General features: G+C 39.9%; 1 protein-coding gene across 12 annotated transcripts in view; it reads left to right on the plus strand.

Annotated features, from left to right (window-relative positions):
• Positions 1-26,972, plus strand: part of SEMA4D (semaphorin 4D) — a 159,319-nt gene that overhangs the window by 74,143 nt on the left and 58,204 nt on the right. For 7 of the 12 annotated variants that reach the window (XM_090038542.1, XM_090038550.1, XM_090038549.1 and 4 more), the window contains one exon: positions 17,706-17,764. The exons of 3 other annotated variants lie outside the window; for them this stretch is intronic. The gene's annotated coding sequence lies outside the window, so the exon portion shown is untranslated. Of the gene's footprint in view, positions 1-9,199; positions 9,342-15,207; positions 15,228-17,705; positions 17,765-26,972 lie in introns of those variants that run through there. 2 more of the 12 variants (XM_090038545.1, XM_090038544.1) reach the window with 2 other exon arrangements.

Below are 26,972 nucleotides of genomic sequence, written 5' to 3' on the forward strand. Positions count from 1 at the left end.
GTGAACAAGAATAAGCTCTTCTTTCTGCAAAAGAAGGTTTAGGAAATAAAAATCTCAGCATCTTCCAATTCCTGTCACGTACATTACCAATGGGGCCAAATAACCAGATTACAAACTTTTAAGTGAACCAGTTAAGGCAACCTTAACAATTTCAAAGCATTTTCAGAAAGAACTTAAATTCTGGAATTACTCAAATTGGGTTATTATTTATGAACAGAACTGTAAAATTGTCACCCCTCAATTACAGAGTGAACAGGTCTTTAAAACTTCTTCTTGCTCATTCCTAGGCCATTGAAGTAGAGCATTCAACTTGCATTAAATATGAGGAATTACTGGGCCATATGGGGGGTTTGCAAATTTTTTATTTTCAAAATTGCAAGCAAGCAGTTTCGAAAGATCTAGTCTTGTTCATATTTCTAAGTATAACATCTTACTCTCTTTTCCCTGAACAAACTGGGCCCTACTTATCTAAGGGACTGCCTTCTCCCTTGTGCCCCATCATGATTTCTAAGGTCATCCAAGAGCAACCTTCAACAAGTACCATCAGTATGTCAGATTTGCTTGGTGAAAATATTGAGGGGGTGTGGGGTGTCATTTTCAGCAATTGCCTCCTCAGTTCTGGAATACCTTTCCCCTCGAGGCCTGCCAGAGCCTGTGCCTGAATATCTTTCAGAAGCAGTATAAGACCTATTGGGACAGGCATTTAGCAAACAAAGCTAGGATGAAATATTGTTTAGGGCAGTGATTCTCAACCGGGGTGTTGGGGAAACTTAGCTGTGCAAATATGATTCACAAAAGAAACCCAGAGATTTCAAATCAGGATCTGTAACGTTAAAATCATTCAGAACGTTGTGGCTTGAATTTTTTGCAACAGAAGAATTACTGTATTTTTTTTTTGTAGTCAAAAAACAAGCAAAAACTATCTGCTGGTATTTTCTGATGGTTGCCCTGAATATAATGAGGGTTGGCCTGAGCCTAAGAAATTGAGAATCACTGGTAAGGCACTTAATACAGTGACTGCAATGTGGATGGTGGAGTTTTGACTTGTCAGCGGGTGTAGTATTATTTTCTTCTCCATTAATCTGTGTAACACACATTAATGGAGAACACAGAGCAGTAAAAAGCCATTTGTACTTACTGTTCAACCTCTGGTGTGTAGATTTTTGTAGAAATGATGGTATGTTGACCTCCATGTAAATCACTCCTGTCTAGATTATTAATTGGATTGCATTTATGATCAGAATTTGAGAGACGGCTGTCCTTGAGATATTTTTTGTGTTGGACAAAACCTATGGTTTTAAGGAAGTCATATGAAAAATTGATGATCCATTTTGAAGTTTAAGATTATTTATTCAGAAGGTGGGATGACAGAATACTCATGTGGGGAAAAAATATTGTCTAAGGACAATAAGGATGTGGGAGATCACCTTGGGGTTTGACCCTAAATTCAGGGAACTGGGAGCAGGCAAGATCAGGAAACGGGTTCTAACAAAGTATCAAGGCAAGGGGGGGATCAGAAGCAGACAAATCCATGAGTCTGAAACTCAGTTCAGTTCAGGTCAGATAGGAGCCAAAGGGTCAGGAGCAGGTGAGTCGGGAGTGGAGTCAGAGGGCGGAAACCCAAAGGAAGGATTCAGACAAGGGCTAGGAGCAGGAGCCAGCCAGAGTTGATGCCAGAAGCCTCTCTGTGTAAATTATTAGGCACTGATAAACACTGCAATTTATAACCAGCTAACTATGCCTGTGGAGGGAACCAAGACCAGCTGGGGGTTAATGATCTTGCTCACTGCCCTGACTACTGAGAATGATAGGTAAAAGGACATTCAGTTTTCCTGTAGAGCAGATGCATACTATTATTTGCTATTGGGTTTGACCATGGGAGAGGGTGCTCAATTCCTTCTAGGATTTGGTTTGTTTAAGAATAGATTGCTCCCTGTAGTGGGTGCTTTGAATGCACAGTCCTTGTTGGGATTGTTTGAAGTAAGATATAATATTTTTTCTGACTGAAAGGCAAAACTGTCATCAAAGGTAGTAAATCTCTGTCTAATTGTAATAGATGTTTTCATTCTTCAGGAACAAGAATCTTAAAGTTTATATAAAAATATTTTATAATTACTTGTAATATATGATGGTCATCAGTAAGTCAAAGCTTGGATTTGGCTGGTCTTTGTTGTGTTGGAGCACAGTCGTTCATCTAGAAGAATGATCAATGTCATACCAAAAGGAAGTTGAATGTGAGAAGAGATTGCCTTTCCAAGTTGGTGTGCGCACTATTTTGATTTGACATTATATACTTTAGCTACGATTAGGTTGAATAGTTCTAGTGACTTGAGGAAATACATTGGCAGTTGTGGAGGGGGAAGGGGAAAACAATTGTGGTTCAAATGGAAACTAACATGTAATCTTGCTAATGAGTTTCTTGTTTGTCATTCTGTTTGAATAGCTGATTATATTTGAGAACCTTAAATACAACTTGTAAAAAGCATTTCGGAAAACAAACTGTACAGCAGTATGAAATTTAGCTGTGGTAAAATGACTATTCCCAAAGAAGCCTGTAAGGCAAAAAATTTAAACTGATTTGAGTAAATGTGAAGGGACAAATGTTCATATGTATGTCCTATTGGTAGCCTTGCTAATGACTTGGGGTTTGTGGATTGTTTTTCATGCAGTACTGAGGGAAGTTCATAGAGGAAAAATTTTTTGAATAAAGCTTTTCACTTTATATTGTTTTTTTTGTCTTTTTTTCCCCTGAAGGCTTCTTTCCCTTGTTTTGTTCTAGTTACGCTGCTGTGCATTTTGTCCTGCCCTGACCTTGCTGTCCACAAGATATCTTTCCTTTTTAAATGCTTTTTTTTTAAATAGCATCCAAATCCAGAACTCTCCAAAGGAAACACGGAGGAAAGCTGGCATTTGGCTTCTAAGCCTATCAAAGCCACTGACTTCCATTTCAATATAGGCAAGGCTCCAATGACCACCTTCAAGCTGAGTAAATTTTTAGTAGATGCCATTTTGAAAAAGTTGGTCTAACTCACTATTCCTTAATTTTCCAAAATGTAGAAGCAGAGCTCTAGTTGCCTACTTCCTAGGGTTGTTATGAGGTTTAATTACTATTGTCTTGTTGTTCCAATTTAAGAATGTGTGTTTCAAGCAGACTCTGGGTAGTATGTGGCTTTTTGGTGGAAACTGTAGAAGCCCCTTATTATACCTTTGTAATAAGAAGCATCAGGATGGTGTGTATTTGAGCTGCTGAACTTTGGGTGTAAGCAGGACTGAACTCTTTTGTGCCCAGTCCAGAAGGGAATAAATTGAGTGAGGAAAGTCCACAGTCCCTGCTATGGCAAAAACAGGGAAGCTACAATCACAGACCTTGTAATCCTTGTGGGGAATCAAAAATGAGATGATCACTGAGACTGTATAGAGTCTTCCGATAGACAACAAAGATGGATGGTTAAGATTATTCTGGCAGAAAATATCTAATTTTGTTTATTAGCAGCATCATTTAATGTAAGTTTTATAAAAGTTTAAATTGTAATAATCTGGAATATCTTGTATATTAAAACAACATGTTTCCATATGGAGTCTTTTTGTTTGACATCAAAATATATATTTTAAGTACATAATTTTGAAGATGGGACTTCAGCTTTTAATTGTTAAAGGATGTTAAATTCTGTGACAAGTCTGTTTTAGAGACCATGATTTATTCTTGCATGTGCCTTGATTACATAGCTCGTCATTACTATTCTGACACCGCAATTGCAGTTTCCAGTTTGAGATAAGATGTGGCCACTTGAAGGTTCTGATGTAATCTCTAGCTTTAGAAAACATTTTGTAGCCTACTCTTTGATATAATATCTCTGAAAAAGCATATAAACACACCTGTGCCTTCAATTAAGGTTGTCATGTACCTCTATAGTTCTTCTGGCATCTTTTGAAATGTTAAAAAGCTTTTTCTTGCTGTGCTTGGCTTGTATGAACTAGAAATGTATAAAAAAAAATGGTCAGCATTGCCCTGAGACTTTGCTGAAACAGAATCTCTCCAATATATACAACTTTGATTTCTGCTCCCCTCTTTCATAATGTGATTAAATCACTGCACAAGCCAGATTCGAAAAAGTTAATCATCAACCACAGTAATGACTCTGTGTTGTATTGCATTTGGCGTAAGTAAAAAGCCCATTTTAGTTTTGGCAGGACTAAAAATAATGCCCATGAGAGAATTCTGTGGGCAAGGCTTTGATTAATTCCATTGCTGACATGTTCACACAGAATTTGATATGAAATTTGATGTGCTTATATTGAAAGATCTGCACCTGTATTTTTGAACAGGGAGAAGTAATACAGTACAAGCTGATACCCAGTTATTAGTATAAAGGTCAAAGTGACCTTCACCACATTGTGAATACTACTGCAAAGCCTTGTACAAATAGTTCTTCCAAAATTGTAGTGGTAGATGAAACCATTCATGAGATGGATGCATAAGTACATGTCATAAAACACCGTATTTATAAGTTATTCATGTGTACATCTCAGAACTTGCTGTCTGGGATTTTGTTTATTTCATTTAGTTTGCTCCCAAACAATTCCTATGCTGACTTGTGTGAGTTTAACACATTCCTATTTGTATAAATAAATTCTACTTTGTAATTGCTGTCAAGTATCATTGCTTTCTATATCTTATAAAATTCCCAGGCTCAAACAATTCATTTAGAATTGGCTGAAGCTGATAAATTGCAATAATGGGGTGCCTGTGGCACCATTTATAGAATTAATATTTATGCTTTTGCCACCTCTGCAGGCCCCTCTGACACAATTTGCAACTCTAGCTGATTTCAAAGCTGGTTCTGCTCATCTTCAGCATCCAAGGAATAGTGCAGCATCACATTGCTTTCAAATTCTGAAAAAATGGCACAGATCTCCTAGCCATACTTTTCTCTGTATTCTGAAGTCTTTGGCAATCTGGAAGAGAATTTAGAGACTTGTCAGGTGCAGTCTCCCTAAGACTCTAGTGAGAGATCCTCAGCTGGTGAGAATTTCCAAAGGTCCACTAACTAACGTAAAGCAGCTGCAAGTCTGTTTTCTGATGTGTGGTTATGTATCATAATTTTCACTTGGAGAAGCAGCGCCCACCATAATGCTAAAGCTCACTGTGGAACTTTCTTGAGCAAGTGTAATACCCTGCTTGTGTAAATTGGCATGGTGTGTGTTCATTGACTAGAGAAACTAAATTTATGCCCTTGCTTCCTGATGATGTAAAGCTCCGAAGAAAATTGTCTCTCTCTTTTACGTAGCTGCAATAACAAAGCGTTCTCTGTAAACGAGCTCACAAGGGCAATTTTACTTATCAAGCACAAGACTTCAGATAGGTCCACAATCTTTATGAAAACAAATGAAAGGTGTTCAAGAAGGGATTCGATGGAAGGCATGCTGATGGCATGTACAGTTGCGTCAGTACAAACTTGGCTTGTGCAGTGATTTAATCATATGTTATTAGAAGCTGTAGATAGAATTTATCTAATTTCTATAAAAATATATACCCCTTGTATCCAAAGCAACAAAAGCTATAAAAAGCACTTCATCAAGGTTTACTGAGGCCTATGAACATTTCCCGTTTTATACTGATAGTTTTTTACATTTTTCCAGTCAGGTGCGTTTCAGAACCTTCTCCCTCCTTACATATTCTACCCAGGTGTTCATATGTGTGCACTTGCAGTATGTTCGAGGAGAGTTGCATAATGACGTTTCAACCTAACTAATCCAATATCCTAAATATATACTCATTTGTTAGAGTGATAGTTGAAAAAGTGACACACACATGCACGCACACACACTTTCATGCTTTTAATTCCAAGATTTTCTAAAGTTCCAAATGCAAAGAACTGTGACTTCATCTCAAACCAACTTTTGTTACTAATCTGGATCTTCAATTTGAAGGAGTAATAAAGAAACCCCAGATCATGCTTCACTGCCACTTTTCAGCATATAGTGCTTTCCTTGGGATCATTTTATGGCTTTTGTATTTGACAGAAGTCATAGTGGCTACATAATGGAAAGTTGTTACCTTTTGTGATGCCAGCTCTTTATTGTTAAAAATAGATTCAATTCGGTCTGTGGTTTCCAGTAAGATTGTTTTAAAAGTAAAACACCAAGTAGTTTTTTTTTTCCTTTGAACTGAGGACAAGATTTACATAAATATAGCTAAAATAAGTAAGTGCTATATTACGTCTCTCTTTGAAGGACCTTCCATAAATACTTTGCTTGTGTAAATTGGCGCAGCTCCCTTGAAGTCAATGGAGCACTGCTAATTTAATCCAGCAGAGAATTTTGATTTGAACTTTTGATTTGATAGTTGATGCCCTCCCAAATTTAAGGATCCTGTCAGTGTCTTGCAAATAAGACAGTTCTTTGGAGGCGCTAACACTTTTTATTTCTAACTTGCAAGTTGTGCTCCTACCGAGAGAGAGACACCCATTTTACTTTATGAATTGAAATACATTTCTGCCTTCTCCCCTGTTCCCACTTGTATATCCTGTAATTACTAAGGGTTCTTTTTAAAGTTCAGTCTTCAGTGAGATTTTAAGATGTCTGTTGTAGATGTGTTCACCAGTAATTTAAGGATCTCTTTCTTGGTGAGAGTGAGTGGGATAGAACTCATCAGAGTCTATTCATTTGCATTTGCCTTCTTATTGTCCCTATTCAAATAGGCTTCTTTTAGCTTTTTTTTCTGGAGAGGTCAGATAATCTATTCGAAGTGGATTTTTCCGCTCTTCATTATTCTCATTATTATGGCATGTGTTATTGTTTTTTGTTTTTTTTAATGCAATGAAGATTGTCCTTGCCATTTTTCTTTAGGAAAACAAGCTTAGGATTCTTAGGTGATGAAAACATCCTAATCAGCATTGGAAAGGGCATTTGCATCCATCTGCTGTGAGGGTCCAGTGATATGATGTAGTACTTTATGAACCATTGCCATAATACCATACACAAGTTTAAACCTGGAAGCTATCAATTATCCATTGATGGTTAGTTCCTTTTATGTCATTCCTCAAAAGTCATTGAGAAGAAATCAGACTTAAAATTGCATGGAATTATTTCTTTGTTGTGTTGCCTTCCTTTTTGCTTCAGGAAAAAGAAATGCATAGGCTTTTCAGTTTCAATCTGATGATATTTAGAACTGTTAGAGCTGGAGCACTGGTGCTGAATGCTGTTGAGAGTTTGAAATCTTAGTTTTCAGATGGCTGCTGTCAGCCAGTTATGTTGACAATAGTGAAATTACACATGGACAATTGTGTTCAAATCTCAGTGAATTTGGAGAAGTATAGAAAAGGTATAAAACATATTTGGAAAGGACTAAAAGTGTTTTATTTGCACTTGTTCTGATACAACTTCCACCATTTTCTGAAGCTGTACGTTGACTGCAACCAATCTTTCTAGAACTAAAGTTGGGAGGGGAAAGCAGATAATGTAACAGAGTCGCATCACTTTTAAAGTATAGCATATAATGCTGCTTAAAATACAAGTAATTTTACCATGCTTCTATTCACTGCTCGACACTTCTCCCTGCAAAACCTGAGAGAGCATCTGATGATCTCATGCTACTACTAAGGGAAGCATTACTGACTTCCACATTATTAAAGAGGTGCTGAAAGGGACAAGATAGTCTGAATTCCAGTGGTGTGGTCCCTTACCTTTGTTGGGCCACAGGTAGTTCCTCTTGGTCAGTAGGGAAACAAACTACAGTTGTAGGGGCAAATATTTTCTTTTCTTATACGTACAGTTTAACTTGAATTTTTTCCATACTGAGTAGTTAATAACATTATGCAGGAAACACCCAAAATGTGAGCTTGACCCTGGCCTATTGCCTCTCCTTCCCCTGGTTTTCTTCAAATTGTGTTACCCCCCACTATCCTCAAAAACATTAGCCAAAAAAGTTAGGAGCGTGTTACATTTCTGAGCTTGGATATTTTTTATAAGAATTGGAAGTTCTGCTGTTTCAACTACTTTTGCCTAAGCTTTGGTGGTGACATTTGTATTGGAGCCCCTTTCCTTTGGTGGGGGGAGAGGATGAAATAACTGTCTGGGGTACCTTCCTGTTATAATAGGATATGGCCTATATATGGGAACAGCCAGTCCTTCTCTTGGTATTGAGTTATTAGGTAGTAGGTATGTGTGGAGGAATAGCAGAAATGTTGTGGTCCTCTTCCTATTTACTACAGGAATGTATTTTGACATTGCTTCTGGAAGAGAATCCGTCTTCCTAATGCATGCTTGCCCTATTTTAGAGGTGGCCAACCTGCAGTAGGTGCGTGTCATAGCAGACCAGAGAGGGAGCAGAAAACACAGTGGCTGAGCAGGAAACAGAGCACCTAATTAGTTGGGAGCATAGGGCAAGGAGCAGAAAGCAGAGCAACATATCAGGCAGGGGAAGGGTATCAGTGTGGCATGCAGGGAGGGTCTAAGTCTTACCTTGTGGCATGCCTGCCAAAACAGTTGGCCCCCACTGCCTTATTTCATGAAAGATTTTCTAGAAGGAATCTTTGAGATCTGGAAAGTGAGTTTCATTTAAAAAGTGGAGTCTGGAGCCCGAAGAGCTGGATTTGTTGTTTGTATTGTACAGTAGTAGTCTTTTTTTCCCCTGTAGCTTTGTTTTATTGACCTTTCTATCATTTTTTATCTTGGAGTCCTTGTTATTCACTGGAATTTGAATTTAGAATTTCTAGTTTATGTTAACTCAAATTGTTTTAAATTATTATAATATTAAGTTAATACTCAGTATCGTAATCCTATTGCAATCCTGATGAATGATAATAAACTAGAATAAGTAACTGAAATATTCTTTGGGGGAAAAATTGCCTGAATTGCTCCTAACTAGTTGTGGGAACTTTATGTATATATTCTTCTGATGTATGGAACAATAATTGTATGATGCCTCATTTTATCCAGTGTCTAGAGCAGGCTTTTGTCTCACAAGTAAGAATATGGAGACTTAATTTTTTGAAAAAGTAAGTACTTTGTAAGAGCCTTCAACTCTTGTTATTACACCAGTGTAAGAGGAAAACCTGGAGGGCAAGATTTCTGCAAGCTAAAGCCTGTCCACAGAAAGTTGATGTTGCACAAGCCTGAAGTCACGAGTAATGCAGCCAGCTCCTTTCAAAACAGTTTCATGTTTGCAGAATTGAAATGGTTTACTGAAATTCTGCCTTTTTTGTTTTTGCAGGCTAGGGTATTAGTTTAGTTGTATGAGCTAAAGTTTTGTTAGCCACCTGATGTAATTCTAGCTAAAGCCATGAAGATAACAGTTGCAAGAAGAGTGAAAGGACAGACTTTTGCATTGATCATTACAGGTGACAGCCTCTTTATATACCTTTTACTATTTTGTTTTTTTCTTTCTGCCTCTGGTCACTCCAGGGGTACACCAAATGAGCAGTGCTTTTGAGCTGAAGAGTGCAGCAAAAGAGCCATGGTAATTGAACTAGAACTAAAATAGCATTTAACATGTCAAATACTCAAATTACTAAGACAATGTTGATTTAAAAAAATGTTTTAAAATGGTTCTGAAGCTCTAACCTACTTCTTTCTGCACTGAATTGTTCTGTGTTAAGATTTTTGAACTGTGCATGCTATTTCTGAGAACGGGTGCTAAAAAGAATCCATGGAGAGCATTTACAGTTTTGGTAGTTTGTAGCTAATCGGCTGCTTGATGCTGACTTCTGGTTTTCGTATGTGTATTTTAAAACAAACTCGCTGATAAAATTAGAATACATAGACTTGGTGTGGTTGATTTTTTCCTAATGTCAGATTCACACAAGTAGCAAATTCATATATATCATGAGCAAACCACAAGGCAGGAAATTATTTCAAGTAGGATGATGATGATGTACTGATGCTAAACTTCCAGGACTCAGAGGATATCTTTCTTTACTATTGCTTTTTCAGCAAGTATCATATATACTTGAATGCAAGATGACCCTGATTATAACACAATCCCCAATAATAGTTTTTATATATAGAAAACGTAATTTGTTACAAATTCTAGGTATAGAATGTAATTATTGGAGGTCTGCCTTGAATTTGTCAGCCCTGTCTCCGCACTGCTACAGCAAGGAAAGTAGATCTGGAAGGTCAGGTAGACCCTTGGCCTTTTGCCTCTCCTGCCTAGCTTCTTCCCCCTGCAGCCCCTTCCCCGACTCCTTACTGTCAGACCCTGCTGTCCCTGAGCACATGGAGGCGAGGAGCAAATTTGAAAAAACTTGACCTTGAAGTTAAAGATGACGTTTGTATGTAGTACCCATAAATTTAGTTCATCCAGAGTTGATGTGGCCTTTTTTTTAAACTGCTGCCAGTTGCAGCACAGGTACTCCATAAATACACTTTCTAAGCAACAATTTGGCACCTATATATAAATAGCACAAATATTAGTCCAAAGCTAAAAGGCTCATGTTTTACTATATAGCTCATTGGGCTGAGCCCCACCAGAGTGAACAGCATTTTAAGCCATGGTGACCCTGCAGCTCACCACAGCTCAATATGTGTGTGTACTCCAGATACCATCTCCACAAAGGATCAGTGTGCTAATTAGCCCCCATTCATGGCTAGAACAAGGTGTTCTTGTCATGCATCCTGGGATCTTCCAGAACTGTATATGCAGATAAGGCACGGGTAAGCCTGGTTTAGCTTCACCTCTTGGAGGGCAGGGCCACACTAATTATATGAGACAGGTTGAGAGAGGGGCCAGCAGAGAGATTTTGGGTGAATTTTTGGGGCCCAATTTGGTGATGTTTGCTAGACATTTAAGGCTGGTGAAGAAACAGGAATGACTGGAAATGGGAAAGAAAGGTGCAGCTCATCTTTGGGAGTGAAGAGGAAGTAAAAATATAATCCACGTAGTGGCTCACCATGACTTTAAAAAGAGTTGGTGGTGAGATGGATTTCATATATTTTGTTTAGATGGACTACACTAGCCCAGTGCTCAGTGTTGGCTGCATTTAATCAGTTTCATAGTTTCCATTACTGAGCACATGCTGCTTTTGGTAGGAACTGAATGATAGATGGTATATTTGATGAGGTTTCCTTGTATGCAAATGTAAGATAAGAGGCTCCCCCCCATTTTGATTGGAAGGGGAGGGAAGACTCATAATTTTCTCAAACAGCTTGCCTAGAATCGAGGTAAGACTGACTGGCCTATAGTTTCCTGGGTCCTCCTTCCTCCCCTTTTTGAAGATTGGAACCATGTTGGCCCTCTTCCAGTCCTCTGGGACCACACCAGAGCACCATGAGTGCTCATAGAGCTGTGCCAGAGGTCCTGCAATGACCTCCGCCAATTCCTTAAGGACTCTAGGGTGGAGATCATCCGGGCCGGCTGACTTAAACACGTCCAGCCCCTCCAGAAGTCCCCTAACTAGTTCCATGCTAACTTTTGGCCCAGGTGTGCCTTCCCTGGGGCCTGAGGAGGCCCAGCAGGGAGGTGGCTGTTCGGGTCCCTACTTAGGAAGACAGAGGCAAAGAAATTGTTAAAGTTCTGGTGACCTGTTGAGGTCCTCTCCATCCCGCCACCTCCCGAGAACCCAGCCAAAGCTGTAATTCACCAAGAGTCCCAACACTTAGCTGTGGACACAGATGGGCTTCCACTGTGGCAAGTTGGCCATGGGGCCGGGGGCCCACTCACTGCAGCCCCTGCTGCAGCTGTAGGTGCTCTGGGAGTGGCTAATGCCAGTGGCTTTCAGCTATTGGACTATGCCGTGCTCTGAACTCACTGGGGCTCCGCTTCCCCCAGAGCACAGTGCCCCGAACCTCCTGGTGCGACGTAGCCCAGCGCTGCAAGCAGGCGGAGTCTGCTGCTTCTAGGGCTGCAGCAGGGGCGGACAGCCACCTGCAGCGGGATGAGAACAGGCTGGGGACAGCAGCTGCTGCAGGCTGGGACCGGCAGCGGCACCAGGCTCTTCCCGGTGCTCAGGGTAGACTGCGGTGATGGGAGGGGGGCTGCTGCCACCTGAAAATTTGCCATAGCCCCCTGCAACCTGCCCTCCCAGCACCAATGCCAGGTGCTGGGAAGACCTGGTGCTGCCTCTGGCCCCAGCCTGCAGCAGCTGCTGGCCCCAGCCTGCTCTCATCCCATTGCAGGCTGCTTCCCACCCCTGCTGCAGCCCTGAGAGCGGCGGATGCTGCCTGCTTGCTGCTGCTGGGGTGCACCATGCTGGGGGATTCAGGGCAAGGTACAGCCCAGTGGCTGTAGGCAGCTGGTTTTCGCCGCTCCCATGGACGCTGCTGCAGGGGCTGCAGTGAGTAGGGAGAAGCGGAGCAGTGGGGTGCGTGGGGCTGCTGCTCCCCTTGAGCACCACAAAGAGCCCGGTGCCACCCCTCCTGCAGCCCCAGGAACATCAGCTTCTGCCTGCTTGTAACTACTGGGCTGTGCCACGCCCCTCTCCTTGCTCCTTCCCTCCCTCACCACTGTGGGAATGCATTCCTATCTGTTTCATTGTAAACTGGGTTCGCTTTATAGAAATTCAAGTTATGCGCTGTTCCCCGGGAACGCATCTACTGCACAAATCGAGGGAAACCTCTGTGTGTGTGTGTGTGTGTGTGTGTGTGTGTAGCTGTATTGGTAAAGGCTGTGAAGTAGCAGTAGTTGTTTTTCTGGCAAATATCCCAGAACCGCAGAAGTACCTTTTAATAGGTTAGCATGCCATATAGCCTGATTATTTTAGAATAGGAGTGTGGAAAGTTTCCTTTTTATAATGCTAACGGAATATTTTAATTTACATAAAGAATTGCTGAGTTTCCTTTGAAGATGGAATACAGTGTTGTACTTTATAACCTATTTTAGCCTTTCATTCAACAAGTCAGTGGATTTTTAAAAAAACTGTGATGCCACAGTAGTCAAAATAATTAGCTATTACTTTATTGAAAACTTGCAAAGAATTATTGTGCATACTGTAACATTTCTGGTAAGTGAACTGCACCATGCTAAAGTAATTATGACCAAAAGAAACAGTTTCTCAGCATGAGATTTGAAATCTTATCCTTTGTGGAAGAAAATAACTATGTATGTATTCGGACAAGTGGAAAATACATAACCTTCTCTTGGGAATTCTTACAATTCATAGTTTTAAGGGTGTTTTAAAGGAGTTAGGGCAAGTAGTAGTATCTGAAGGGTGTATTGAAATCTGTCACATTAATTTGAATGTAATTTTGATATTCAGGTTCCAATGCACTAATGTGTATAATTGTCACAGCTATTGGCAAGCTGTGAATAGCAATTTATTTGTACAGTATGACTACAAATGTTGCCTGTACAGGCAGACAGCCAATAGAGATGGGATTAAATGAGAGCTCCAGCTATGCTCCTACAGAATTAATCCTCGCGTCTTCTCAGCTGCATCCCAGAAAGTGTTCTACATTTATAGACTTATGCACAAAGCATGCTTAAATGATTATTCACTTGGGGTTTTACTTCCCATCAGTAGTGATATTGCATAAGAGAGACAAAATCCATAGAGGGGGTTAAGTTTGTGGTATCTGATGCAGCTCCTCATGATGTCCATGTGAATTTTTACCTTGGACTTTAGTGGAAGGTAGATTTGTTTCTGGCTGAGCACTGAAAATTCACATTTCTTTCAGTGCCCAGACCCTCTGCAGATTTGACCCAGAAATCTCAGGTTGAATGTTAAATTATCCAAGTACTGTGATCACAATTAAGCAGGAATGCCTTCACAGAAAGTCTAGCGGTTCAGTTTGGAATACGTAACCCTAAAGCATAGTCGAGTGAGTAATTGTTGTTCCGTTGACTTTAGTGAGTGCAGCCTCGAATCAGTGATTATCAACCTTTTTAGTCTCAAGGCACTCCTGGGAAAATGTCAGTTATTAACTTCTACTTGTTTCTTGACCATGAAAAAATAACAGCAGTTTTCTGTTGCAGAAAACTCAGAAAGACCACAGAAGATAAGAGTGTTTTGGACCCTAGATTTCTCTTTGTAATCTCTGGGTTCAGCATGCAAATCATGTAGGTGTTTCTACACCTAAGGGTGCTAATATTGTGTGACACCCCACAACACTTTTAAAAGAGTATTGTGGCACCTTGATTGAGAATCACTGCCCTAGATGTTCAGAATCAAGGAATTTGTTTTAAAGGCATGCTTCTGTGTGCAATAACTCGGAGTTACGTGTACTTTTTCCACTATATATATTTGATAAGAACAGCTATTGGTCAGAGACCTTGATAAAAGATAGTGTGTGCTGAACTGCTCAGAACAATGGAGCAGGGCAAAGGTATTCTTAATTTGGAAAAGCATGTCAGATTTTTCACTGCTTTTTTCATGACCTTTACATCTAATATTTGTGTTTACTTCCCGTTGTGGTCCTTGTAGAGTATTATAATTTGTCTTGCCATCAGCTGGCTTAATTTTGACTTAATAAAATTCTCATCTGATCCTTCTGTCACAGCTTTGTTTCTTTGTGTTGGAATGTTCCCACGCATTTGCACTTGCAGTTGCTTTGCCAACTGAGTTGGACGATGGAAAATTCCATGATAGGCAATTTAAAGAACTACTTAACTCTATGATTTGATTCTGTGGCTGCAAAGATTCCTCAGAGCTGTTCGGGACTCATTATGTAACTAGTTATCTAGGCCTAGGTGCTTCATTTAAATAAAAAGTACTTCAAAAAACAAACAGAAAAATATATTGTCATGTATAGGCAATGCGTTTTTCTTTTCTTGAATGCACCTCTAGCATAACTGAATGAATCAATGAATGCTTTATTTTCAAAGCACTGAACCCGGGAAAATCTGGGGCCTTGAAACGTCTAGCTCTCTAAGCATCAAGTAGGCAAGTAGGAGTGGACCCAAATCATCAGGATGGGTTTCACTTAACAGAATTTAAGTTTTGAGTCACTTATGATTGTGAAGAGGTTACCAAGCATGAGTTGATGCACTTGTATTTGACTCCTCTCCCCCCATTTGCAGGGAATGATACATCCACTGTTGCCTCTGTCCTTGTTCTTCTCATTCCTGAACAAAATGAAAACAAAGACCGTCACTTCCACTGCTGATGTTTAGAACCCTAGGAATATATTTTTAAAAACTGTACCCTGCCAGTGCCTGGGAAAATCATCATCATATGAACAACAGCAATAACAACCAATAGCAATTTCAATCAGGAATGAGGACCCAACAATGAAGTAGTAGAATCCTTCTTTCCAGTAGTCAGGAAGTTTTAGGTTTGGGGGAAGGAAAGGTAAGTAGAAGTGTTATCAGATGCCTGCTAACTTACTAAGTGATTTATAAAATGGACATTTCAAAGGAAGGTCCTGAGGGTAGCCTACAGAAAGAATTTCTGTACTTCCTGCACTCTTCCAGCATCTGGGTATTGGACTGGGTTTTCCATCAGCCCTTTGGTTCTGAGTAGTGTTGGTTGGAGTCTCCTTTGTCTTAACTCAGGGGTGCTCTATCTCCAGCACATGGATCAAATACAGGCAACCCATGATTAACACTGTTTCACTTAGCACTGTTTTGCTATAGCGCTCATTTGAAATTGATACCGGAATTCACTTAGCACTCAGTGAGTTTCATTATAATGCTTGCTGTTGCTATCTTGGGTCATCAAATACTTTTGGTTTCACTTAACGCACGGTTTTTCAGGAACTAACTAAGAGTGCTAAGTGGGGGTTACCTATGTGGCCTGTGGAGCTGTAGCATCTGGATCACAGGCCTCTCCATAGGTCAGGAAATTTGATGGTGGGGGAGCAGTGGCTATTAATACTATCAGCCTCCCCTGCTGCCAAATTCTTTACTGGGCCACATCCTTTCTACCCAGGAGATTGGGGTGGGTCCAGGCCATACCCCGTTCTTCCTGCATGGCTGAATCAGGAGCTGGATGTCAGCTACTATTCATGAACATTCAGAAAGCTCTGTAATGTTTAAAAGGGTTTTCCAGAGGTACTGTGGCCTAACTTTGCTTGCATTAAATTTGATTAATTTAATTGTTTTTTTTTCCCCCTCTCATTGTTGACTTCAGTAACAGAAAAGTAAGAACAGTAATAACAGGATTTGGAAATGCCACTTTAACAAGCCTGGGTGAATATTAATTATTTGTTCATTCAGTATTAGAGTTAGGGAAATAAATCTATTAACAGTTTGCATAATTCAAAATGATGTTGGGAAAGGAAACCTGAAGCTTCATTGCTATATGCAAGGCATCTTGGTCTGTCATGGATTATTTAGTGCCGCCTCATTGTCTTGGTGAGGTATTGTACTGAACAAAAACTAATTTTGTAATATTTGTGTCATATTGTCTTTATCAGCATTTTTGCTAAAAGCTTGCTCAGACTTTCTATATAATTACAGTCACTAGCAGGATTTTAAAATTATTTTTCATTGGCATTACTTTGATTCGTAGCTTGCTTCCAGTTCATTCCTGCTCATTCCTTTAAGAGGAAGTGTGATGTGACTGTCATCGTAAAGGTTACTGACCATGACTAAATCCTCTGAAAGGGTTGTTCGGGGTTTATTTTTTTCATGTACAAATTGGGCTGTGTAAGGAGCATAGTCAAGTGGTTAAGAGCATAAGGCTGGACATGAGAATTTCTGAATTCTATTCCTGCTGTTGGCTGTGAGTCACTGTTTGAACTTGTGCAAGTTGTTTGGTTTGCAGGGAGGGGGAGGCAAGTTGAATCTCCTACTTACTGAACCTGTTATTTTGAAGTGATCTTTGCTGTTGCAAAGATAATTAGTTAGTTTAATCTATCTATAAAATCATGCAATAGATCAGGGATGCCCAGCCTGTGGCAGTTAAGATGTCTCTGTGTGGGGCACATATCAAATCATGCAGGGGGCAGGGAGCAGAAAGCAGAGCAGCAGATGGGGTAGAGCAAGGGTGGACCGTTATTTTGGGCAGAGGGCTGCTTAGTGAGTTTTGGCAAGCCATTGAGGGCTGCATGACAGGCAGCCCAAAGCAGATAAATATTAATTTTCTAAATTTTTTAGGGGCCCTACGGGTTGGATAGAATGGGCTGGCAGGTCACATCCGACCCCCAGGTCGCATTTTGCTCACCCCTGGGGTAGAGGAAGGGGATTGGACTTTCACTAAGGACAACACAGGGATTACCTTGTGGCACAGCTGCCAAAAAAGTTGACCCCTGCTGTCATAGATTGAGTACAAGTCTCAAAGAAGTGTCTTTTGGTTTTAATTTGTTTGGATAATGGCTAGAATAATTCTTAATTCTAGCCTCTAGATTAGCAGTGATGATAATTGTAAATTTTCTGGGTGACAGACTTTCTCTCTTCATTGTGTGCACAGTGTCAAATTTAAAGGGCCCCTAATTTCTCATTTGGCTCTTCTTGCCACCAGTAATAAATCAATAATTTTCAGAAGTGATTGTAAATAGATCTTGGGGAAGACAATCAAGATGAGTGAGGGGAAATGAGAATAAGGAAGAAGCTTAAAGCAACAGAAATATGTACATTTTTGTACCAGGAGGATTTAATTACATTCCCCTCTCCCCTCATTGTAAATAATATACTAATATTTTGGCTCATCTGCTACAAATACCATATATCAGTCCTAAGTTTTTGTTTTTGCTTTGTGGGGTTTTTTGGTCAGAAATAATCTTCCACCTAGGATTCTGGAACTAAGAGCCAGATTTGGTGGGAGAATTGTTGTTCATTTCCATTTCAGTAATGCGTCAAACTCAATAAATTGTATTTTTTTTTCTAGAAGAAGAAACAGTTTCTGAAAGCTTTCTAATTCCAGAAACAAGTGGGAATTTCTAAGTGGTGAGTAGGTACACTAAAATATAACTCATTTCTTCTTCTCTATTCCAACTGACTTTCTCTGTATCTGTGTTAGCTATGTACCTGTTTGAACAGCAGAGCAAACGGCTTGTGGTCCTAATTTAGTATAATCGGCTTAATTGAGATAAGGATTTGGTAGCAAATTTTATTTTTTATTTTACTTCAAGTGCAAGGTACTTGCCAAATCAAAGCATCATAAAAAGAACATGAATATTTACTCTTTGGCGAGTGCTAAATGTTCTTTTTGGTAAGTACTTAGCGCATGGGAGGAGACACAGAGATGCATATTTCCAAGATGTAAATAGGAGCACCATATTCATTGAGTTTCAGAGGCCATGGCGTGTACCTCTAAATCAGAAAATGTGGCCCATTGTTCCTTGGCTCAGTCCTCAAACAGCTAATCCTGCTGTAAACATGCAGCTGAGGATGGAACAATTTCACAGTTCTCCACCTAGGGAATTTATTTGGCTGGAGGGAGGGGGAGGTACATGGAAGGGAAGGATAAAGCATTCGGTCTCTGGTTCAACTTTGACCCAGCAGTTCCTAATCAGTTGGACCACTGCTACTTGTACAACTTAAATTGTGGCTGTCCTCCTTTATGCTAGGTTCAGAAGAGATAGAAAGATGACCTCTGTTCACTTTCCTCTCTCTTCTGCAAACTTCGGCTGCTTACAGATGTTAAAAAAAGAAAATGGTGCTTTACTTAAGACTTGGTGTACCCCTGCACCAAGCCCAGCAAATCCCCAGAAGATGCATCGTGTTAATTGGACCCAGCTTGCCCAACGTCTGTATAGATCGGTGTGATTTAGTGGGAATTTTTTGATGCTTTTTATCTAATAGCTCCTGGTAAAGAGAGGTTTTTTCCACATCTGCCAGCAGCCTTCCTGACTTAGACAATTCAGCATCCACTTAAGTAGCAGTTGAAACAAGATTCAAGTGCAATAGTTGCCCAAGAGTTCCCCCAGCCTGACTTAGCAGTTTTACCGTTTATAATGTTTTTCTTTCCTTTTTCCTGTTGTTCTATGGATTTCTATAACAACAGGAGGAAACTATGTGACTCTACACCCAATAAATGCACAAAATAAATGGAACAATTTGTGGGAGGTATTTCAGTTTTTCCCTTAACAATAATTTTTGTTGTTACTTGTAGTAGTAATCTGTTTTTAAAAAGTATCAGGCAGAAGTATGACTTCTTATTTTCCAAAGTTTTAAGAGACAGTTGGAAGAATCCTGGAGAGAGAAACACTGGTATAATTAGTAGCATCAATTTTATTGAGGATTATTTAATGGTAAACTTTATAATGCAGAATTTGGAAGACTCTTAACCTAGAGCTTCTGGAGGTTCAACCTTGTGAGTTTTACTTTGTGAGCAGCATCTACAGCTGAAACTTTTCTCAACCTGTGTTAGTTTCCTTTTCCACCAATGGAGCTCCATCAGTGGAAATAACTGCGTGAGTGAAAGCAGAATTCAAGTTTATTTACCAATCCAGAGGACTGTATGGATACAGACAAACTATAGTGCCTTGTCCCTTGCTACAGTAAAATTACTGGAGCAGCCAAAAATGTTCATTTTGATACAGGCTAGTCACGCCTACGTGAGGTGTTACTGCACGTTTATTTAGTACTTTTATTAGTACAAGTACCAATTATAATTGCAAGTAGTGGCAAATTCCTTTTTTGTGATCTGCTGCGTAGTAGCCTAATGCTACTGTGCAATAGTGTCATGTCATGGTTTTTGCAAAGTGACGCTACTGCACAGTGGTATCAGGCTACTGTACAGTCAGTGTCTTGTGTAGACGTGCCCAGTGATATGGAAATGCATTCCCATACCTTATGGTAAATAGTAAAAGTTACTGCTCCACTCTCTTGTGGTTTACTCAGAAATGAATTAATGCTCATTATGTGTTGCATATTATAAACCACATAAGATTAAAATAATGTTTTGAGAGAGACAGACTAAAAGCGGCAACATGTCTGTGACCAGTGCTGAAAGCATGAGAACCAGAACAGAGGGCATTTCTATATTACCCCACAAGTGTAGAATAAATGAATTATGTAAATAAAGCATGGTAGACAAAACTGGCATACTGTGCAATTTATAGTTTCTATAAACACTGTAGAATGGAGGAAAAGTAAGCAATCTCGAATGGTTTTAGAAACAGTAATTTAAACCTTTCAACAACATGAGCAGTTTAAGGATGAAGTATAGTTATAACCACATGCTAAGTTGTTTTTGGTTTTTTTTTGAAAGCCTTTTACTTTTCCTTATTGGGTGGAGGAGGGGACAGGTGTGGAAGTAAGTTACTGTATACAAAACTGTGGAATAAGAAATCATTCACAAACTGGATTGTGTTAAAGTAACGACGGATGGTAGGGGGGATGCATCTTGGCAATTGGTGTTAGGCTGGAGAAGCTTCTCATCTCCAGACCCTTAACCTTTCTGTTGACTATGTATGTTGGGTAATGGTACAAACTCATATTTAAAAATAATCTGCTGATAGGCTTGAGGGAACTGATAGGATTACTGTGGAAGAAATCCCCCACCGTGTAAGACGTAAATGGAAGTAGAAGCAATTTATTGCAGCCTTATAATGGGTGCATCATACTCCCATTTCTCTCTTGCCTTGTCCACTGACTTTGCTTCTAACAAGTCACATTAGGAGTTTTTGCTTAGGAATCTTTAATGGCTCCTTAAAAGCTTGTCAAACAGCAAGCTTTAAGTACAAATAGATGGCTCTGGAATACAACATTGGTTGGAGCCGCCAATTTTATGTCTCCACAAGGTGCTCAATAGTGTTGGCAGCCTATACCCACTATATCACGATATAGGTAAGTCCTAAATTAGATTTAAAGGTATTATACTTTAGGTAGGTAGGTAAAGGAAATGCAGTTTACCCAGAATGAATTTGTGCAGATTATTTGTGGCATAATGTATTACAAACTGCTATTTTTGATTGTTAGGTTTAGCTTTTGTACGTCTCTTGTTTAATTTGATAGTGATAGGAAATGGAGTTAGCAGCACATAACTAAATAATCTAACAAATCATTAACTAAGATGTCTGTCTACTGTGTTCCTGGTGTTAGGAGCAAATAGTGTTTTTTACTAGCCTTTCAAAAGATGCCATTTGTGTGTAGGGGTGGAGATAATCTTTCTCCTGATTTTCACTCTTCCCGTTCCATCACTCTGTGCATTGTTTTTCCTATACAAAGCATTTTTTATTGTAAAATATGTTACATTGACCAGCAATCTCACTGTTATGCAAGGAAGCCAGTCACTTATTATTAGTCACTTATGTGAACACTTGGGGTATTCCTTTTTTACATGATTCTCTCTTGGAGACACTGTTAGTTGCCTATTTTGTCTCTATAGCATTGGCTGCTTCCAGCTCTGTTATAGTGGCACATACTAATTTCTTTAGACACAAAAATTAATGGTGCTTCCCTTGAAATACAGCATGGTAATTAAGCCAAACATATTCTTTTTTAGCAAAGGGAACTCGCATACCAGAGCCATCTTTGCCTGGCTTCCAAATGTGTGCAGTAGCAGATTAGAGTTAAGCCTCTAAACTCCCATCATAAGACTTGAGACATGTTGACTAATTTTGTATAAAGTGTGGGGGTTTTGTTTTGTCCAGTTATGTCTGTCTTGTTGCTCTGAGAGTTGTACTGCTTCTACTAGTGCTGGTAATTTTCTTTTGTTGCATTCAGATTGTTTTCCCATTTTGCAACCAAGGTGTGCTTTTTTTGTCCTCTTCCCATTTATTTTTTATGAAAATGCAATGACATCTTTGAATTAAAAAAAATACAGGGATGCACTTCCACAAAGCCTGGGCTTATCCTCCTTTTTAAAATAAAAAATCTAGCGGTAGTGTGGCTATGACTACTGTGACTGTACTGTTGCTTGTCCTTAATGCTTCTTACTGTTATATTTTTCACTGTAGGTCCCCCAGTGGTGGAATAAAGAAGCATGGGCTTGTCATTTCAATTGCCAAAGCACCTGTAGCTTACTATTAGCAACATAGGTAGCTTGTCTCATTAGCTCTGTCTCCATTGCTCTCATAACTGATGAGAAATATCAAGGCTGCCAAACCCTCCTTACCTTATGTAGGGTGGCAGAGCTGGTACCAGCAAAGAAAGGTTTTGGCCTTAAATACCATATATTTTAAACTTATAGGAAAGCAACCTCTTATCATGCAAAAAGTTTTGTATGCCTTTGCCAAGTCAGTGTTATAGGAGGTACAGGTAGCAGTGCCTATGGTGACAGTTTTCATAGCTGCTCTTTACTTTGCCAAATAACTGTTTGGGCTAAAATTTTCCATTTTGGATGTGTTTCAGGCTAGTAGGTTTTTGTTTTGTTTTGGTTTTGGTTTTTTTAGAAAGTTTTGGCTGAAATAGTTCAACTAATCTATGAGGTTTGGGAAGAATATGTTTACCTGTATTTAAACAGAGATAAAACCATTTATGTGCTACTTGAAGTGTGACAGGGTGCTGCTGTTGCGTTCATGGTTTTGTTTCCACTGAAAATTTACCCAATTACAATTAAGTTCTAAGTTCCAGAAAAATCAGTTGTGTACCTGTTTTGTAGAGGCTTGTTAGAATTTGGAAGCTAAATTCTCTCTAGGTTCCATCCTTATGGAGCCTCCTAGATCTGCTCTTAGATCTTGCTGCTCATCAGACTGCATGTGGACTGTTTCCATTTAGGCATTTCTGCATCCATTCCCATGCAGTACACACAGGTGTCCAGTAGGGGTGTGCAAAGCAGGCCATATTCAATTCAGCTTTGACTCAATTCGTGGGACTGGAAGTGCTCCTAGTCCACTACTGGGTTTGCTGCCAAGTGCTCTGGGGATTCCCCCTCCACCCCCAGTGCTCCCATGGGACACTTCATCTGCCCCATCATCTCTGCATTCACAAGCTACCTGGTACCTTGATGTATGTAGAAAAAACATATAAAGCTGTGTCTATGGTCGAATCTCTCCAAATTGAATTGGAGGGTTCCAATTCTATTTGGAGAGACTAATGGATCTCCTGATTCAATTTGGATTTGGAGATTTGGCCACTAATTTGGGCTGAATCTCCTCCAAGATTCAAATCAGTGACTGAAGCTTCACACAGCTCTAGTGTACCATGTTGAATCTCAGAAATGAGACAATTTGGCTGCCATCGAGCCATTCTAAGCTCTAAGCATGTGTCTGTCAGCATGCCCTTAAGTTGTTGGCTGTGCACTCATTACCTCTTGAAGGCAGTGACAACTTTGCCTCATTTTTGGGAGTTGGCGTATGTGGAGTAGGAGCAAGTGGAAGAGGGTATGCTTCTGCCATAGTGGAGTAAACGTGCTTTTTCTTGCCTGGGCACATTGCAGCCAAGAGGACTGTAAGGGCTGAGTTGAGCCGGCCTTTGGCTGCCAGTGCCAACTGTGGCACAGGGCACCAGAACTGAAAGCAGAGAGACTGTCATGTACTCTAGATGCTCCTCTTGCTGTTGCTCGGGTAGCACAGAAGGGGTTAAGGACCGCCTCTTCGGAGTCCAGAAGGGTTGAGGAATTGGAGACAGGATGGAGGGGGAGGAAGGACTGAACCCTGGGGCATAGGAGTTAGGAACAGAGCCAGGAGGGTGAGAGGGAGCAGAGGGAAGAGTGGTAGCAATGAAGACTGTTGTAAAAGAATGGGAGTCTTGTAGTGGGGAGGATAGAAGCACAGAGGGAGAGAGGTAGGAGGGGGTTTAAGTAAAAGAGAAACTGTAGTGGTTTTTAAGGATCTTAACCAGATCTTTTTTTTTTTTAAGTTTCCAGCTAAACAGTGATGCAGGTGCTGTGTTGGACTCTAACTTGCGTTGGTCTCATTGGGATGTTGCATAGACTCTTTCCATGGCCTGTCAACTACATTTCCTGGGCACGGGCTTCCTGTGTGTTACTCTTCCATGAACGTGGCCCCTGTGCAACCTTAATTCATTCTGTTTATGCACATGAATTATATAATTAAAGACAGCTTCAGGCTGTTTTTTCCATGGCTGGATGCATAATTAAAGTGACAGAACTAAGAGTCTACAGGATACTGCAAATCTGGCACTGTGCTAGCTTTCAGATGTTTGGCTTTTGCAATCTTTTGTATGTCCTGTATAGTCATAACATAGTGCTGATGAGAGGTGCTGGATTAACAGACCTGGAAGCTGAAAACCTCTTTATTCACAAAATAAGTTTTTCTAATTGCTTCCTTGCATCCCTTCACCCTAGCCATCTTGAGGGATAAAAGATAAATATCTTCCTTGTCTTCAGTGTCCATTCAGTTTTTGGTCACTCTGGCACTGCTGCTTTCAGACCTAACAATTACAGTGTTTAGATTTTTTTCTTAAGGGCATCTCTCTAGGATAACATGGACTAGGATACTAGATTCATTGTGTACAGTCTACCAATCATAGCATTCAGTCACTAGGAACCAGAGGCAGATTCAAACTGGTGACCCTAGGGGTGAATGTCTTCATATCTCAATAACAGTTCTATATACCATTCAGGTCTATAATTCTCCAGTTCAAGTACTGGGATTTTATTCTCAATTGTTTGTAATAAAACCTCAGTGGCTTGTAGACTTTCTCATGCTACATATTTTCAGCCCTTTTTGAGCAAGCATTTTATTTCTGTCCTCCCTATCTCCCTTGCAGGCAGAATAAATTGATTTCTACTCCTGTTTCTTTGCCTGTGCATGAACATTATGGATGTCAACAGGAATGTCACAGTTCTGAAATTCCAGCTGTACCCTAGCAAACTCCCATGTGCTCTGTTAATTGTTCCTTCTCATATAAAGGCGCTGTTTTAGTCAGCTGCTGATATGAGCATTATGGAGAGCTCTAACAGGCAGTCTTCACATTATATCATGATTATTTGCACGAAAATAATGACTTTAAAATTATTTATTAGCAGCAGAACATGTATTTTAAATCTACCTTGTGTGAAACTTTACAAAACCTGGGATTCCTTACACTGAAGAATAGGGGGCCTAAATATTTAAAGTTGAATGTTTACTTGGGGTTTCTAGGTTGTTGTGAATGTACACTCTGACATGTATTTTGTTTTTAGAATTAAAATTGTACACGGTGCTTAGAAATGCTGAAGACTGTGGTATATCGTTGAAGTCAGTGCGGGTTGCAGGACCTCAGCAGCTTTAAAAATCACTCTTGTTCTTGTGTGCTCCCTCCACCCCTTCTATCCCTTGAGTTATATCCAAACAGTTTTCTATTCAAACCCTAACCTGCTGTGGATGAATTCCCAGGTGGTGATCTAGCCCCTACAATCAATTTATGCTGCAAAAATAGCATATCTTGGACATTTTATGCATACATTTTAAATATATTCTGTAACTTTCTTTGTGCATTTTGTCCACATTGAGTCTGATGTAATGTCCATAAGGTTTTAGTCAGGTGCCAATAAGTGCTGCTTATCCTCCTGCATTCACAGAAGCTAATACAAATTGAAAATACACATCGTCTTGCGAGATTGGGTTCTTAGTACAGTATAGTCTATATTATACTTTAAAAATTGTATTAAAATATGGCTCAAAGCATACTTGACTGTGTCTCTCTTATGTTAATTATTTTGGCATTAGAAATTAATTCACATGATCTACAGGTACTATACATAAGTTCAAGATGACTGAGGATAAAATACTGTATTAACTTGAGTACAAGACAAAGTGTTCCCCTACCTACCCCAATCAGCAGCAGGGGGAAAAGTCATTCAACTTGCATTCGCATACAAGTAGAAATCATTAAATACATTGTCTATCTTTGAACTGGTGCTAAAAGCAGCATGTGCTCGTTAATGGAAATGAACTATGAAGTTGAGTAAATGCAACCAACACTGAACATGACTATAAAATAGATAAACTATATTGGGCAAACATACTGATGGGACCCTACCACTTTTTTGCAAACAAACAAATAAACAAATATTGTTATTTATTTATTTATATATAATATAGATCTCTACCTCTAACAACCTGTCAAGTGTCTACTGTGGTATACTTGGCATATCAAAACATACTTTGACAGTTAAACTATTATCGTCCTGTTACACACAGCTTGCACCATGCACCTATCACTAACCATTGCAGTGCTAGCTCTCATTGTTCTTTCAGAAGGTTTGCCTCTGAAAGTCTGTGCTAGTGTCCTCTCCACCATTTGAGGTCTGCCATTTCTTTCCTATCATACTCTTCTGTCTTTTTGTACCAGTACATTTCACTCAGCCTCATTTTAATACAGTCCTTTACTGCGTGGTCCAAGTGTCTGTTTATGAGCAGGATCCTGGCTTTCCAAAGGGCATACCTGAAACAGGAGATGAAGTGGTCGAAATGAGCTGTCTGGGCCCCTTGCTGCTTGGTCAAGTGCTCGTAGAGGACTGCTTCTGTGGTCAGGCTTCTGAGTGAAACCTGTCACTACCAGAAGGAGTACACAGACTTTTTTTCAAACCTCTCTGGCATATGGGCAGTCACAGAAGCAGCAGTCTGTTGCTTCTGCCCTACTACAAGGACAGGCTAGTACAGCCCATCTGAATAAAATATATGATAGTGCAGTCCCCCCCAGCACCTACTCTTCTTGAAGTCATGGTGAGCCACTACATTGCATACATTTTAACTTCTTCACTCTGAGCTGAGCTGTGCCTTTCATTCCCATTTCCAATCATTCCTGTTTCTTCACCAGTCTTAAATGTCTGGCAAACAGCACTAAACGGGACCCCAAACAGTTCACTCAGAATCCCTCTGTTTTCCCCTCTCTCAGCATGTTGTATATGATTAGTATAGTCCCACCCTCCATGAGATGAAGCTGTACCAGGTTGCCCCATGACTCATCTGCATATCAGTTTTTTGAGGACCTCAGGATTCATGACAAGAACACCCAGTTCCAGTCATGAGTTAATTCTTTGTGTGGAGGGGGTGGGAGGAAGTGGTATCTGGAGTGAACACGCATACTGAGCACTGGTGAGCTGTGGGGTCACTCTGACTTGAAATTTAGTTGATTCTGCTGGGGCCCAGCCCAATGAACTATTTACTAAATGATGAGCCTTTTGGCTTTGGACGTATATTTAGTACAAGCTGTACATTATGTAAGTAGATGCCAAAGTGCTACTTAAAAGTATGCTAATGGATTACTATGCTAAAACTTGGAGCAGTTTAAAAAAGTAAATTGTATCCACTTAAAA

This window comes from Crocodylus siamensis, chromosome 3 (genome assembly GCF_052110815.1).
Source record: "Crocodylus siamensis isolate JL-2025a chromosome 3, ASM5211081v1, whole genome shotgun sequence".
Classification (NCBI taxonomy): domain Eukaryota; kingdom Metazoa; phylum Chordata; order Crocodylia; family Crocodylidae; genus Crocodylus; species Crocodylus siamensis.